Consider the following 15,397-nt stretch of genomic DNA (forward strand, 5'->3'; position numbering starts at 1 on the left):
GTCACGAAAAAACAATCTCAGAATTGCCAGGATCCGTTGAAGCGTCCCAGAGTTATAACCTGTCAAAGTGACACTGGTCAGAATTGCAAAAAATGGCCCGGTCATTAGGGTGTTTTAGTGGCCGGGGGGTGAAGGGGGTTAAAGGAGTTGTCCGACATTAGCTTAACAAAAATTTTTGAGTTTATCTGTGCTGTATTGTCATATAAATCACCCCTACATTGTTATTTTTTGTTTTCTAACTTTTGTTCCTCTTGAATTATCCCTTTATTCTCTGCAACTCCTTGTTTACATTCAGATCCAGCAAACTGAACACTTCCTGTGCAAAACCTCAGTCAGAGCTGTCACCTCCCACCCCAGTGTCCAGCCCCACCCCAGTGTCCAGCCCCACCCCAGTGTCCAGCCCCACCCCAGTGTCCAGCCTCGCCCTCTGCCCGCCCCCTGCACACACATTCCCTGTCAGTATTCTTCCCCAGCACCTGACCTGGTATCACTACAGCATTGCAAATAACAGCCCCACATCGGGCTCTGCACCGCACACGCACACATATGGCTCTGCACCGCACACGCACACATATGGCTCTGCACCGCACACATATGGCTCTGCACCGCACACGCACACATATGGCTCTGTACCGCACACATATGGCTCTGCACCGCACACGCACACATATGGCTCTGCACCGCACACGCACACATATGGCTCTGTACCGCACACATATGGCTCTGCACCGCACACGCACACATATGGCTCTGCACCGCACGCGCACACATATGGCTCTGCACCGCACACATATGGCTCTGCACCGCACACGCACACATATGGGCTCTGCACACGCACACATTATGGCTCTGCACCGCACACGCACACATATGGCTCTGCACCGCACACGCACACACATGGCTCTGCACACGCACACATATGGCTCTGCACCGCACACGCACACATATGGCTCTGTACCGCACATGCACACATATGGCTCTGCACCGCACACATATGGCTCTGCACCGCACACGCACACATATGGCTCTGTACCGCACACGCGCACATATGGCTCTGCACCGCAGGCGCACACATATGGCTCTGCACACGCACACATAAGGCTCTGCACCGCACACGCACACACATGGCTCTGCACACGCACACATATGGCTCTGCACCGCACACGCACACATATGGCTCTGCATACGCACACATATGGCTCTGCAACCACCCCCATCCCCATCCCCATCGGGAACACATGTGGAATACATATTCACCCTTCCTCGGTCCCCGCCGCTCCTGCACGTTCGCAGCGCTGTCTGTGCTCTGGACATATCAGCACAGTAGTGACGTCACCGCTGTGCTGAAGAGAGCACAGACAGCCGGGCAGTGATGAGCACTTTCAAATGTACCGGCATCTGTGATCTGTGATCTGTGATGCCGGTACATTTGAATGTGTGATCCTGAGCAGGGGGCCCGATGCTGGAGCTGACACCACGGCAGCTGCCGCCAGGCCCCGCCCGCAGGTCACGGACCACACAGCAGTGCAGGGGGGAGGTTACTGGAGAGTAAAAGAGGTGCGGGGGAATGTGTGGGAGGGTGCAGGGAAGGGGGCGGGGCTCATCACACTGTAGACACCCAGCAGGGAGGCGACATGCTGTTTCCACATTTGCATGTCAACATGGCCCTGCCCATGTTGACATGAAATGACCGGAAGCAGCAAAATCGCGGCAGGAGCGGTCACATGACCGCTCTGAGCCGGGGGGAGAGGGGCTGACAGCAGGGCAGGTAAGTGGTCTCTATCTACTTACCTGCCCCAATGTAGCCCAATAGGGAAATAAAAAAAAAATGTCAAAGAAGCCGGATAACCCCTTTAAGAATTTTCGAGAAACGGCACCTGCAAGAATACACCAATACCACATATGTTAAGTGCAGAGGCACATGGCCAGAGACCACAGGTTTTGCTGGTTACATGTCCATGCAAAGAAAGGTATTTGAGATACCATACTTACCCCACAGGTTTTTCAAAGAATTTATTACAATTAGGCCAAGTTCACACTAGCGTATAGCATCGGATGTGATATGCTAAAGACACTTGGCTCAGACTCTGCTGCGAACGTGTGCCGACTGTCGTTATACTGTGCTTAGATTCTCTCGAATGTGAGAATTGGAGCGAAGATGGAGAAATTAATCAAAGTGCAGTCTGAAGATTCACACGCACCCAGAGACTTGTATGGGTGTGAGTGAGCCGAGATTTGCAGACATCACCGCATGCTGCAATTTTTCCTTAGTCTGATTAGAACTGAGCTTAAACTCTCAGATCTGCTCTGCCTCATTGACTAATATTTGGTCCATGTACATTGTGAGATCTCCTCACATTGCACTCGTCTGATTTAAACATTAACGTGAGCGAACCCTTAGACTATGAAAATAAAAAAAGGTTATTTATCAAAATATGTAGTTTTACTTCAAAATTTTTCATTTTTTTTTAGTTAAGCGTAAAAAGTTCCATGTGCATTTGATGCCTAACTTGGTGATTTGCACAGCATTGGCCTACATTTTCAGAGACATGAAATGCATAAATCCTCAGAGGTTATCCCATTTTGGAAACCCAACCCCTCAAGTCACTTTGGTGTAGAAGTGCAGTCAAGCTCGAAACAGCCGTCGTCTATATTTGTGCACCTGATACACCTCCGTCCCCTGCTACCATCAATGTTATAAAGTTTTAATAAAATGGAATAAAATTAAAAGTTTTACTATTTTGGTGAGTGCCGCTTTTTCTACAGCCAATTATTTGCATTTTACCCTCACTGTGTCTTTTAAGCTAAGCACCACCAATAAATCATCCATGGAGTCAGGCTACAGTCAGTGAGTTTTTTCACCCCGTTTCTAGTGCGGAGTTATTTCATTTTTCTATACAACCTTTACTATCCAAATTCTCCTTCCCTCTATCCTATACTTTATACATTATAGCCATAGGTATTTGAGCTAGTGTTTTTGCAACACACCGTCTCAACAGAATAGATGCCAATGAGTAATCTGTTTAACTAGTTGTCCACTTTTCACTTGATCGTCTCCCTGATCCCACCCTTTCAACTGTTTTATTTGGGCAGTCAGATAGTATATCCAAGCGTTAGGGATGGCCAACCCCCCCCCCCCCCCATCTGTCTTATCCCTCTTTTGTAGAAAAAGCAACAATCTAAGATGAAGTTGGAATATCTTCAAAGATCTAAATAGCTACGCACTTTTTGGAAATAGTGTACCCGAATCCATCCCGGGGAATTATGCAGTATGTGTAACAATTGGGGCATAAGGACCATATTTATCAGATTACCCTTTCCTATAATAGATATGGCATTTGGCACCAGGCATTTTATTTTTCCATAAACCTATCTAGCAGTGGAGTCAGATTAAAGTTGATACAGTTGGTATTAGTGTAGCATGTGTCTACCTCTACAAACAAAATGTGTCCACCTCTACAAAATGAAACAAATTAAATAAACAGTAAAAATCCACATAAGACCTTAGTCAGTCGATGTATTTCTGTCAAAGTAAATAAACAGTAAAAATGTATAGGACCTCAGTCAAATGCATAGGACCTCAGTCAGTCGGAAAATTACCAGAAATTACCTCAGACAGTTGATGTATTTCCGTCAAACAAACAAAATGAATAAACAGTAAAAATGCATAGGACCTCAGTCAGTCGGAAAATTAAATGGTACACTAATACCCCTTTTGTCATTTTCCGACTGACTGAGGTCCTCTACAAATAATCGCAGATCCAGGCGTCTTTGAATTGTGCAGTTTAACTGCGACTGAGGATCAAGCAACGAGATATGCTCGTCAGCGTGCTTTGCTGCTTTCAGAAAGGAAATTACAGCAGGTTCAGCTTTATCAGCAGCAGCAACAGTGCTTACCGGGACTGTTGGTGGCGAAGTTCATGCTGCCAAAACAACAAGCTGATCGTGGAAAACATTATGAAGGATTTCGTTGCACTAAATGTAAGAAATTCCGATGTGCAAAAAATGCGTTAGTTCAAGGAGAAGTACATGGTCCCGCACAGGGGAACGAGTTGCGATCGTTCTTTGCTACGTTAGCTGTTGACGGAAAATCTCACACAAAAGTGTCGGTCAAGGCCGCGTTAGCCGTAATATATTTTTGGGCGAAAGATCCATCCATGATACAAACAAAATATTTGCTACTAGATAATGCAAAATCAGACGTATGTTGATTGGCGAAATTATATCCGGGAAGTATCACAACGTTCCCTAAATGATGCTCCAGCCATGGGAGGCCTGGGAGAAATCGTTCAGATAGACGAAAGTTTGATGCGTGGTCATAGAAAATACAACAGGGGACGTCTTCTGCAGGGAAATCGCGTGCCGCCAGTGCGTCAGAATTGTAGTAACGAGGTCGTTGGTCTGTGGATTTTCGGAATGGTGTGGAAAAAAACGGATGGGAAACAAGACTTACGCATGTTCCACGTGCTTTGTCGGAACGAACAAATGTTGCGAACGATAATTCAACACCATATAGCACCCGGCACATTGGTAAGATCAGACAAATAGGCCGCTTATCGGAACATTTCCACATGGCAAGGTTTCAATTACATGCACGAAACGGTGAATCGTCAACAAAATTTCATTGACCCTATCACGGGCGCAAACACGCAAGGAATCAAGTGCCACTGAGGTCACATTAAAACCAAAATATTGCGAAAAATGAAAGGTACATCGCCAAATTTATTGCCAGGTCACTTGGCTGAATATTGGTGGAAAAAGATACACAACGAAGCACCATTCAATACCATCGTAGATGAAATAGCTGCGCAATTTCCGCTAATATAATCGCAAATTCTGGTAATTTTCCGACTGACTGGGGCCCTATGCAGTTTTACTTTGGGGGAACGGAGGTATACTGATGTCATTTGAAGAGATCGTTAGTCCAGGATTATAGGGACCACAGAGACGCCTATAACAAGTGAGTCATGTTGGAAATGGTTAGACTGTACCATTTGGGTGATACTGGTCCATATTCCGTTTGAGACTGGTGAATTTTCTTTATTATAAGTCATATTCACAGCAGTCCCTCTTGGTATGTAATCCACTGTTTTCATCTGTTACATAGATTATGATTCAGATTGCACACATTGGTCTAAATGTCTTGAATGAGACTAGTGATCCTTATACAGGTCATAATCATGATAGTTTTGCGTGTTATCTTTAAGATTGTGGCTGCAGGCTATTATGTGTTCTGATTGAATCCCACATGTGAAAACTGGCCTGATTTAGTCCCTTAGATTCTCTTATAGGCATAGTATTTTTTTGGCAATCTTTTACTGTGGATTTTTATTCAAAGTGAGGTCCCCTTACTTCCCGTTTAAGGAATCTGTATTAAAAGTTAAGTTTTATTTGGTACCATTCTTGCTATTATTTGTTCTAATATATAGCACACCCCACTCAGTACCCACATGGCCCAAGAATAAAGTGACAGGAGATGAGTGCAGCCCCAAATACAAAACAATGGAAAAGTACAAACAAGGTCCTAGCTATATCACAATCAAAACCCCAACCAGAACAAAGGGATCTCCCCTCCCAACAAAGCCTGGTAAGATAGTGAAAGAAAACACTGCATAAATAAGGAGTATCTATACAGGGGCACAGAAACAGAAGTTCCAGGCGGCACACAATCCTTCAAGGTGCACGTGTCCAAGGAAGGGAATAAACTACAAAAATATTTCAGAAGATTTGGAGTGCCGGTCCTTTGTATTAATTATACAGGGGCACAGGGAGAGAGGATCCCAGCTGTCCCTCTTACACCCCAATCCCCTCGTATTGGTCCCATGCCACTTGGTATTGTATGCCTCCTCCCCTTTTTTGCTAGATGCTGCTTTATTGGCTCTCCTGTTGTACATCCTGGTACTATTTGCTATAGCCTTGTTGAGGATAAAGAATTGAGTATCCAAAAATACTTAATTCAGCCATTTCATAGACTCAGTTATATAGTTCAGTAGATGTGAACTAACTCACATATTTGTGAATGCTTTTGTTTCTTACTAACATGTATATATGTATATTGCATATTCAGTGTATTTTCCTTAAACACAGTATATACCACCACATGTGATTGTAAAGATGGCTGCTATTTCCTGTTCTCCACCCAAGACAGATCGACAAAGAAATTCCTGGAGCCTAGACTGACCAATCAACAGAGAATATGCAGATCTCTCTACGTCATGAAGCCCTGACTTACGATACTTGATTGGACTAAAACTTTTGTTCACACCCCCTTACTGTTGGGTCTAGAGTCTCTTTCAAACAATAAAGAACACACTTGGTTAAGAGCCAGTCATGGAGATAGACATAACTGACTTTGCTGTGCAGTTATTCATTCTCGTGTGCACACATGACATTTTAATTAGAAGCAGCAGCCGGATATCAAGAGATCCTTTGAGTCTCATCATCATCGTCATTCTGACCTTGACAGTTGGCGCGCCAAGTGTGGGGCTACCGAGAAGAGTGAGTCAGAGCTTCCACTTTCCGGACGTCTGAGGCTGCTCCACAAGTATCCAGGTGTTGCTCGATATCAAGGATTGATCACCCTTCGTTTCCGCGGTAAGCATCATATACATTGTGTGTGCTGTTTTACCTGTGGATCGAGAGACACCTGGCGAAAGGGGGTGGTCACTAGTCCGGAGAATGGTAGTGCACCGGAGACCTAACAATTGTTAAAGCCGGGGTCTTGTTTCCTCTCAGGTAGCTGGGACGTCGGCCGATTGTGAGAGTAATGGTTTAACACACCAAGACAGACACGTCTATAGTGAGTCAATTAGCTCTGCCCCTTTATTGAATCTGAAGGTTTCTTTATACCTTTCAAGCTGATTACGCAATATGAGACATGTGATATAGTTACATAACTTTAGATTATACCAAATATAGTCATTTTGGGAGGATATAAGCATGATATCATCACATAAGGAAAGGATTAATATTTCAAGCCAAAGAGATATGTAATAAAAAGTGTTTTAAGAGATGTATTCAATCAAACCTTGTCAAACAAGCTCCAGGTCAAGATGACCGTATAAACAATAAAAGAATAGCAGATGTGGAATAGAACATCAATTACTCATTCCAAGCTTGCATAACGGATTGTGTAACTGATTACATAACTATATTAGAATATAATGAACTTTTGTCTAACTATTTGAGGAGTAACTATCAAGGAGACAAAATGGCTTCTCTAACAATTCCCCTCTTTTGATTAATTATGTTCTATCTCATCTGTCCCTTCCTATAGGGTAGACCGCAGAGACTTGTCCTACTTTCACAATACACTAGGCTTTCCCTACGCGCATCATGGGGCCCTGCCATTCAAACGTGCTCTGTGGGATCGGCCTACATGTCCCTATACCCATCCTATCTACTGTTCCTAGAGGGGAACATATACTTAAGGCTATATAAGGCTATATATGTAGTATAATATCATATATGTATGTTCTACCAGTTTATTCATTATATAAATGTGATATATGTTTGTATAGTCCTTGTAGTGTGTTTATATATCACACACTTTATGGTGTTTTACACAATATGTATAGTCCTTGTAGTGTGTTTATATATCACACACTTTATGGTGTTTTACACAATATTAAAGTTCTTTTCATGCTGATGCTCTTGCATCTTGTGGTCAAACGATTCCATAGGACTTCCACAGTAGGCACAGTTGGTTAAGTCCATCAGGGTATCTTTATCACATATCATACATCTGCATCTCTTTGTGGTTGTTATGGTCATCATTACTTGAGTTTGGAGGGATTCAGTATCAATAGCTTCTCTCTTTTGGGGTTTGCATGTTCCTGAAAAACAGCTAAAATTAGCTCCTAGAATTTTCTTTACAAGCTTTACAAATAATTTTACCAATACTGTAATTACTAATATTATAAACGCTCCTTGAATGACATAATGTATTATCCCTGTGATCCATCCACCCACACCCTTTGGAATCCATCTATAAGCTTTTTCCCCACAAACAATGTAAATACCTTTTGAAAGTTCAAACTGATATTCACTTAGTAACGCCATTACTACTGATACAAACTGCAAGGTCTCATCATACAAACACCAAGAATCTTCTAAGTCAGTGGTAACTACTCTATAAAATTGAAAGGGCACACAGTATGGTTCTTTATCATTAGCTATTGACATATCTGCTGCTTCATCACCCAACTGCCCTTCTTCAACTTCTTCACTCATGTGTATTGCACTGCGATTTTCACAGGTATCAGCGTCACCATGTTCGAATCTATAGGCTCTGGTCCAGTTTGTTTCATGCATGTATCTTTGCAGGGATATACAAGGAGGTCTGGTACAATACGGATTTTGGTTTGGGGCATAACTCCTTATTCCAAAACTAACTTTTAACATTTGATTGGGTATGGGGGTTACAAAACAAGACATGATATTAATATATATTCACGATACCTTACAAATTTATTGTCCCACTGTTTGTTCCTAAGAGGAGAACAACATATAGAAAGAGAAGCAGTACACAATACTTCCCTAATGCCATTTCTTTAATCTTTGTGAACCCTCCTGCAATGGGATGTATGGACTTTTACTGAAGTTGGTGTACTGAGTTGGACTTGGTGTAGATCCAAGTTTCCCCCACACGCCTCCAGACCGTCACCCAGTCCCCCAAACTTCAGAGAATGTGTGCCAGATTGGAAGGATCTGGAATGAAACTGAAACCAACTGTTTATTACATGGTATTACATATTTAATTAATCATTTATATATTAAAAATTACACGTCTAATTACTGGATCTGTGAACAAAAATTGCATTTTGTACCTTCTTATCTTTTATCTTTTATCTTTTATATATACAATTTCTATCATGTGCTTTTCTAGTAATAACATATCATTTTCTGCACTGGATTGCCTCTGACCAAATCTGGGAAGAAATCCACAGAACACGCACAAACTTGCATAACACCTGCTTATGGTATATCACTATAATTTATCTGCGGTCTCTGAGATGTGAAGAGCCAATGCAGGGTATATTTCTATAAACTATACAGTTTTCCTTCTTTCATTATTTTGGGCATTTTGGGCATATGTCTCACAAGTCTGGGTAAATCTGGACTAAATTCTGGTGTCACCCATACCTTGTTTCTTAAGACACACTTATATCCGTTTTTCACAGAGAATTCCTTATTAATCTATTGGTTACCTGGACCATCAATAAGAAGAGAGCTTATGGCAGAGAAATATTACCGCCCTGTATCCACAGACCTCAGTCAGCTGGGCTTCCTGCGTCTCTATCTCCACTCCTCGTTGAATTTCTTGTACCTGTAGGGATTTAAGAACACAAGGAGTGGCAGATGTCACAGACGTGACAGGAGCCACCAAGGTGGTCTGTACAGGGAAAGATGGAAAACTCTCAACTCTAGGCCCGGTTATTGTTTCTTTGTTAACTACACCTGTGTAAGCATCTTTTTGTGCTCCATCACTGTCAGCTCAGGTCTAGACTTTATCTTCATTGTACCTGGCTTATTTAATAACAGGAGAGCAACTACAGGAGAACCTTCATTCAGGCTCATACGTATTCTACAGTTTTTCATTTCAGTTGACACTCAGTAAGGATCTTTAACTATCTTACCCAGTTCTGCTTTTCCCATTCAGAGAGGGCCTCATCCTCACTGCCTTCTATACTAATATAGGCAAGAAGGGAGTGGTTTAAATTTTAATTATTTCGTGCTGTGTAAGCCGTAGCATTTCCAGTGCAGAAGCAACCAATCATCTGTAAAAACAAAGCTAAAAATATGTCATCATATCATTCTTACAACATTACCTCCAACCAGTTAATAGTCTTCAGCATTTATACTTTATATGGATATGGTCAAAAATACTGAACAAAACAATTATATTTTCATTTTTCTGCTTAATAGACATGTTTCATAGTGGCTATTACAAGGGAAGTGCTACTATACTACTAGAGTATATAATAGATAACCTCCCTTCCCCCCTTTTGTATATTTATTCACTCAAAATTTTTGCTGGACAAATATACAATATACAAACAATTCAAAGGTTGTGGGTTTTCGATACAAACAATTTGTCTCTAAACTTCATTTATCATCTGTGTCGAATAACAAAGTAGCTGGATTAAATATTATGAGTAGAGCTACCTTACACTTTGCTAGTCAGTTCATCTAATAAATATTTTGTCAATACTTGAAATAGTAATTACTATACTGAGTATAGTGCCTTGTATTTATAATGTGTATTACCAAATTAACATTAACATACTTCCTTTGCACGGGTAACCACCACTAGAACATATATATATATATATATATATATATATATATATATATATATATATATATATATATCTATACATACACATCCCACTAGATAGTGTTTTTCCCTAAATTATAACAAAACAAATAAAATGAGATATTTTCCAGTCATGGTGTAGAGGGAATTATGAATCCACAGAGAATGTCACCTCTTCAGCATCTCAAAACCCTCTTTTGCTTTTAGAGTTTTGCTGTTAACATTACATGCTGCCAACACATAAAATAGTTGGCTGCATTTTCTCTGACACTGAAGGAATGACATTCCCCAACTCACAACTTACCAATTGTTCCAATCCTGTTCTTTTAAATAATTTTCTACCTGTTTTGTGATGGCTTCCATTCTGCTTTCTACTCAGGGGATATTATTTTATACACAAATATACAGGTACCTTAATTTTGATGATGGTTCTCATTCAGCTTGCTTTCATCTATTTAAATCAAAGACATCATTACAACAAGCATAGATTCCGGCATTGGTCCTGTAACAGTGATTCTATTTTTTATAATGAACTATTCTAGCATTTTTGTTTATTAATTAGTATAAGGCTTATTCTCATATCTATTATACAATTTATGTCTTGGCCAGTGGGAAGGGTCAACTGTGCAGTGGCTGAAGGGCCGTCTACAGATTTAACCATAATTATTTGCTTTCCTTGGCGCTGCCTATTTCCCAGTCCCAGTATGTTGTTTTTATGATTGCAACCTATATCTGTTCTAACAAATGCTCCCTTTCTCTATACCTCCCGTTGTTGCCCTTTTCTTCTTATCCTGTAACAGTCTCATTTATAGTGTCCCCTTTTTCCACATCCAAAACACAATCCCTTTTCTTTATACTCATCAAAATCTGGCATCTTATCCATTCTACGCTCAGTCTGTAATCCTTCCACTGATCTTTTTACCGCATTATCAAATGCTCTTGAGTGTATGTTTACCATTACAGGGGTTTGTTCCTGAGCTTTCTTTTTCATCATCTGATCTTCTATAGCTCTTATCATGTGCAATGATTGTTCAAGTGGTACACATTTATAGTCTATACATGTTCTTACTACTTCTTTTCTAAGATCTCTCCTTAACCCTTCCTTAAACATACCCTTAAAGAGCGCTCTTTCTTTAAAGTCCTTTAAGTCATAACCATGATCTATAAAAAGGGAAACACATCGAGCATGATATTTGTCTACTCTTTCATCTTGCCCTTGAAACATTTCTGAACACAATATATCAATAAACTTCTCCTCTGATACCTTAAGTCTATCCTCATTGTCATGGTCATTTATAAGAGGATGATGGCGTTCAGAAGTCCGGAGCCACGCTGCAACTAGAGCATGGTATCCGTGCTTCTGAATCCATTGGTAATTCTCTCGGCCGAACTGCTGCCACCGGCAAAAATCTAAACAACCTGTCTTAGGCATCCCCGCCTTCTTCAGTATTTTAGCACTGTTCTTAACTGCTTTCTCTCCATTCTCCATTCTGACCAAGTCAATCATTTTGAATCTTTGATCCATACTGTTTGACTTAGTAGAATGTCTGGTAAGACTGGTTCCCATAGTGTGGTAGTTAAAAGGTAGCGGCCCTCCACCTCACACTATCTGCTGATCTGCCCAAAGGGTAGCGATCCCTTGGCTAGCAGTTCAAGCGGTTGACTTATGTCCGCTAGCTACTAATTCCTTTCCGCTAGCTACTAATTCCCCTCCTGAATCTAGTATTTACTGGCTAGCAGTCAACGGTGAACCCCTATCTTTCAAGGTAATCAAACCAGTTTTTCTTTCTTTTCCTAATATACCATTGTCTAAGCTAGTAAAGACACACAAACAAATACAACACAACTCCAATTGCAATAGCTACATATTCCTCATTCCTCAGAATCATCTGATGCTGACACTTCCATTCCTGAATCCACCCATGGTACAGGGTGTGCGTCTATTCTGATCTTATTCCCTGATCTTATGCGGGGGACACAAGATCCTGCTCGTTTTCGTGGTCTTGGTCTGCCACAGGCAGCACAATATTCACGCCAATCAGGATTTTGTTCTCCGCACACACAAGTCCATCCTCCTGGTCCCGTTACTAGGGCTGACTCCCAGAGAGTGTAATCCAGTGGATCCCCTCTCATTCCCAGTCCAACAACTCTCTATATATCTTCTATTGCAACTTTACCTTCATATCACGCAATGTTACTAAGCAAAGACAATGTTCACCAATCCTAACAAATCATATGCAGCTCAAACCATACCTCTAAACATCAGAGATGTAAAACAACTGTTAACAATATACACTAGACTAGATCTTCTGTTTTTGCCCATCTAGAAACAAATGACATACTTCTAACTCAGTTAATACACGGCATTCCAATTCTATGAGCTCTGTTCAGCGAGTGCGGGTTATAAGGTCACAACGCTGCAGTCTGTTCTCCCCCCTCACTTTTCACTGTAAGTCTCTGACTATACAGGGGAAAGTGACAGAATATAATCACCTAAAGACAAAAAAAACAACTTCAATATAATATATCAGATTGAAAAGGTAAGAAGCAGTAGCCAAGTATTATATTATTAGTTAGTGGGTTAGTATTGTGAAACAGATAAAGAAAGAAGACAGAAGAAAGGAAAAACTTGTAGCAGCATAATTTACAAAAAGTACAACCTTGTTTTCAGCATATAGGACAAGACAAACAAACAATAAACATAAAGGCTACCTGAGGATTCGCGAGTTTCCTGTTTATATCCCCCAGAGACTGACTCATGCCCTCTACCCCCTCTTGAAGAGAAAATACTTTGAGATCGAAAAGATCAACTTACCTAGGTTTGATATTAGTATTTTCTGTTCAAGCGAGGAAGAACGCTGTGTTCAGTCTTAGACGGATGGAAAGGGGAAAGTCTGGGGTCCCAGTCATGGGGCTCGCTGAGGGCCTCCAAATTGTTAAAGCCGGGGTCTTGTTTCCTCTCAGGTAGCTGGGACGTCGGCCGATTGTGAGAGTAATGGTTTAACACACCAAGACAGACACGTCTATAGTGAGTCAATTAGCTCTGCCCCTTTATTGAATCTGAAGGTTTCTTTATACCTTTCAAGCTGATTACGCAATATGAGACATGTGATATAGTTACATAACTTTAGATTATACCAAATATAGTCATTTTGGGAGGATATAAGCATGATATCATCACATAAGGAAAGGATTAATATTTCAAGCCAAAGAGATATGTAATAAAAAGTGTTTCAAGAGATGTATTCAATCAAACCTTGTCAAACAAGCTCCAGGTCAAGATGACCGTATAAACAATAAAAGAATAGCAGATGTGGAATAGAACATCAATTACTCATTCCAAGCTTGCATAACGGATTGTGTAACTGATTACATAACTATATTAGAATATAATGAACTTTTGTCTAACTATTTGAGGAGTAACTATCAAGGAGACAAAATGGCTTCTCTAACACGGTGTGATTGTCGCTCGCCGGTGACCGAGAGAAACCCAGACCCTATAGGTGCTGGCTTTTAGGTCTTTTGTAAAGTATCCGGCTGTCTGCATTGCTTCGCTGTGTTAGAGAGAAGGGGGGCTGATAGTGCCCACACGGAGGCTAAGGAGCTGCTGTCTTTGTTCTGTGTCTGCAGCCTCTTAGACAAAGAAAGCAGGGGGGGAGGTTAATCACCCACTGCTTGCATTTCTCCACTAAGAGGAAAGTTTGTGTGTGTTAGGAATGCGAGAGGGGGGAGCACATCCTTACATTCTTACACTCAGAGGAAGCAAAAAGGTGGGGGCCATATGTCCACCAGCTGCTTGAGGCAGAGCGGAGATCAAGTTACACAGCTCGGTCTCTGCTGTCTTTTAGCTGAGAAACAGGGGGGTGGAGGGTGAAGAGGCAGACGCCGGGGGTTAAAACAGCGCAGCTCTTTGGAGAGAGGAGGGATCAGTGGAGGTGGCTGCAGCCTTTGTATTACATCAAGTTGTAATGATTTGAAAGAAAGACAAGTGTTATCTTGGTTTGGATTTGAGAGAAATTAACTAGTTTATGCGTTTTTCAGCATTTTGTAATCGTTGGTTTGTTTTTGGAACAGAGAGATAAGGGAATTGGCGTGTCCCCCAGTGTTTTATTTATATATATATATATAAAATACATCGATTCTTGTGTTAATAGCCGGAAATAGGAACACGTGGAGAACGGTATTAGTATCCACGTGTTGGACGCTGAAAAAGTGCGTCCGCTTACACGGGAAAGAGGGGGAGGGATTCCGGTGGTGGAGAAAAGTGTTTTGAACCAGCGTATTCCCCTGAGTATTAACTCATGCACTGCTATGTGAGACGCCGGAAAAATAGGAACGTACGAGGAACGGTATTGTATTCGTACGTTGGACGTCGCAGTATGTCCTTATTGCATAGTAGGGAAGTGGGAAGAGGGTTCAGTTGGATGTGGCCAATCCAGCTAGAGCACTGTATACTCTGTTCAAGAAGAGATTGTTTTTAGTAGGAGCTGAGAACGCTGTCGCCCTAGTTACAAAAAACGGAAAAAATATAAAAGATTGCAAAAAGTTGTGTAATATCGTTGGACTACCACTAGATGGCAGGCTGCAACCCATGTATTGAAGTTCAGATTAATCTGTAGTGAGTTTATAATGAAGGACAAAGACCCTATTCACTGTGTGTTGCTGTTTGTAGAATCACTAAATGTTTTTCTCTAGCGGTGCCTTATTGTTCTTCTCTAGAAGTCATTATATCTGGTGCTAATCATATCTCTCCTTTGTATGCTGGAATGCAAATTTACAGGCACTAAAAGTATCCCTGGTTTACTACGTAGTTCCAGACACTCCCAGTACACCCAGGGTGTTACGGTTGCTGCGAGCACTGGAGACTATGTCCAGATTTCTTGCTACTGCACATGTGCGAGCGCTGGAGACTAAGTCCAGATTTCTTGCTACTGCACATGTGCGAGCGCTGGAGACTAAGTCCAGATTTCTTGCTACTGCACATGTGCGAGCGCTGGAGACTAAGTCCAGATTTCTTGCTACTGCACATGTGCGAGCGCCGGAGACTAAGTCCAATCTTGGAGCCATTGCACATGTGCG

General features: G+C 41.5%; 1 protein-coding gene across 1 annotated transcript in view; it reads right to left on the minus strand.

The window, feature by feature from the left end:
• Positions 1-6,822: 6,822 nt before the first annotated feature.
• The window catches only part of LOC142311137 (gastrula zinc finger protein XlCGF66.1-like), an 88,124-nt gene continuing 79,549 nt past the window's right edge, over positions 6,823-15,397 (minus strand). Inside the window, exon 7 of the mRNA XM_075349282.1 lies at positions 6,823-8,720. The gene's annotated coding sequence lies outside the window, so the exon portion shown is untranslated. The remainder of the gene's footprint in view (positions 8,721-15,397) is intronic.

This window comes from Anomaloglossus baeobatrachus, chromosome 5 (genome assembly GCF_048569485.1).
Source record: "Anomaloglossus baeobatrachus isolate aAnoBae1 chromosome 5, aAnoBae1.hap1, whole genome shotgun sequence".
In the NCBI taxonomy this organism is placed as follows: domain Eukaryota; kingdom Metazoa; phylum Chordata; class Amphibia; order Anura; family Aromobatidae; genus Anomaloglossus; species Anomaloglossus baeobatrachus.